This window comes from Cupressus sempervirens, chromosome 5 (genome assembly GCF_028749045.1).
Source record: "Cupressus sempervirens isolate cs-2001-9-10 chromosome 5, ASM2874904v1, whole genome shotgun sequence".
Lineage (NCBI taxonomy): Eukaryota > Viridiplantae > Streptophyta > Pinopsida > Cupressales > Cupressaceae > Cupressus > Cupressus sempervirens.
Window position 1 is genome coordinate 132,096,893 of NC_143122.1, and position 2,570 is coordinate 132,099,462.

The window sequence follows — 2,570 nt, forward strand, 5'->3', positions numbered from 1 at the left end:
ATTAAAGGTACATCTTCCTCAAGATTTTTGGGCATGTATCAAATTTTAAATCTAATTTTATGTGACAGTTTTGTAATTCATTTTTTCAATCCAATTGTAACTGTATTGTAAACTGTTAATAGCTCAATTACAAGCCTATAATCTAAAAACAAAACATCAATTCTAGTAGAGCTCTAAATCATATACATTAATATATAATAATTCAAATATACCTTCTCACACATTGTTCGAATAGACTCCATTGTTCTCCAATCCTTCAAGACCTTATTTGTATTGTTTCAGCATTAAATACTAACTTAAAATGACATGAAAGAAAAATATTGTTGATTGATTACACAAAGAAGATAGAAAAATAATACTAATCATAATAAACAGACAATGATAACATGCCGGCAATAATACTTAATGTGATTTTTTAAATATCAACACACTAAAAAACCTCCATTTTACATCTGAAAGTATATTTAACAAGCAATAAATTTTCATTTAATTTTTTCCTGCATTTGAACAGTTTATATTTTATTTATTTTCTAATAATTGCTTCTCATTTGTTCCATAGAAAACACAATACCAGTATCAAGTTCAAATGGACTCTCTACATTAAATATTGCAACACCTTCATTTTGTATTAGTCATTGCAACATTTGCCTTGGACCTATTGGAGCATCATCTAGTATCACTAATGTTGTTGAAAGTATTCCAATAGTTCCAAAAGAGATGAAATGCTTTCGAATGTGTTTATCAGATGTATATGGGGTTCCTAAAAAGACAAAAGGTTTTTGAATGTGTTTATCAGAGGTATGTAAGGTTAATAATGGACTATGTCCCTAATTTTCCCCCTTTCTCAAATTCAAAACCCCTATTTTGTCAAATTTGTCCGTTGAGCGAGACCATGACTACACAGGGGTTGCAAAGATCTTGAAGAAATATGACAAGACAACGGGAGGCGTGTTACGGAAGCCATTAATCCAGGAGGTTCTGCAACAGCCATTCTTCACCACAGAGCTTCTCTCCAATCTCGTCAAGAAATGTGAAGAAAAACCCTCAAATTTGAGCAATGTCGCATGCTAGAGAGAATTGTGCGTCCGTGAAGCATCCAAGGAAGCATTTTTATAGAGCGCGAGCTCACAGCAATCCTCTCAGTGATTCGCACTTTCCTGTACCTCTCTATCCGGCTCAATTCAATTATGCTGACCATTTCCCTTCATATTTCTCCAAAAAACATCTCCAAGACAACAAATCTCCAGCGCCTAACCCTAATGGCGAAGCTCAAGAAGAACACGAAGTCTCAAACTCTAAGGATTTGAAACCAACGAACGCATGTTCTGCCTCAACTAATCAAGAAAAGAAAATTTGGTTTGCAAATATTGGCTGCGGCTTTGGTGGGCTTCCGGTGCAGCTTTCACCCATTTTCCCATCGACCCTGATGATAGGCATGGAGCTCCGCGACAAGGTAAGCGAGTATGTTAAAGAAAGAATTTTGGCTTTGCAAAAAGTGAATCTAGGCCATTATGATAATATCTCTATAGTGTCCCTACTGAGTTTGTTTCCAGAGCATATAAAAAGGAAAAAGGAGGAGAAATAAGCAATAGAAACTTTTCCATACCTTGGGTGCTCGATTTGGCGATTCGGAGGCAGTGATAATTCTCGGCGGCAGCGGAGCTCGATTCGGCGACAACAGATAATGAGCAATGCGCCTGTTTTTTTTTTGCCTTATAGCCCGGCGATGTCGCAATTGCGACGTCGTCGGGCTATAAGGCAAAAAAAAAAGCCAAATGCAAATTGACGTCGCAAAACACTCCCAAATCTATTAGTGTGACAAAGTGTATATACAAGTAGTAAAACTGAGAATTTTATGGGTCAAGCCTATAGGTTATGAGGTCAATATTGATGACACCAGGGATATTATTAAGGCATTATTAAATGAACCTATTGATCCAAACACTACATATTTTGGAATACATGATGAAGCTAAAGCCATAATTGAATTAGAGATAAAACTTCCTTGGGCTGTCAACAAAGGTAAAAAGAGGATAGCTAAATTGAAACAAACTAGCTCTACTCTCTTATTAACAAAAGATAAAGAAGATGATATAGAAGAAGATGATGCAGAAGATGAGACCAAATCAAAAGAAGAGCTAGTAAAGAAGAAAGTTAAGGTTATCATAACCAAGCTTACCAAGTCATCTATTATAGTGTTTACAAGAAGATCATCTAGAAAGAAATTGAAATTGGGTGAAGAAGTAGGAGATGTGATTTTCAAATGGCCTGCACCCACATTTCAAGAGAAACTAAAAGAAAATGATTCTAGAGCTGATATGGCTAACTTTAAATCATTGACATATGAAAGTAGAACCATATAAGAGAAAAAGAAAGTTGAAGACATGGTTATGTCTAAAATAGGTAAATGGAAATATTCTCCAGACCAACTTACATAGAAAATTCTCAATGAATTAATGGAAAAAATTAAGCCAAGATGGGAACATGCAAAGAAATAAATAAATAAATAAATAAATAACATATATATATATATATATATATATATATATATATATATATATATATATATA

The 2,570-nt window shown here is 34.2% G+C and overlaps 1 pseudogene; it reads left to right on the forward strand.

The window, feature by feature from the left end:
* Positions 1 to 1,057: 1,057 nt before the first annotated feature.
* Positions 1,058 to 1,585, forward strand: LOC149554848 (tRNA (guanine-N(7)-)-methyltransferase pseudogene; annotated as a pseudogene).
* The last annotated feature ends 985 nt before the right edge of the window (positions 1,586 to 2,570 follow it).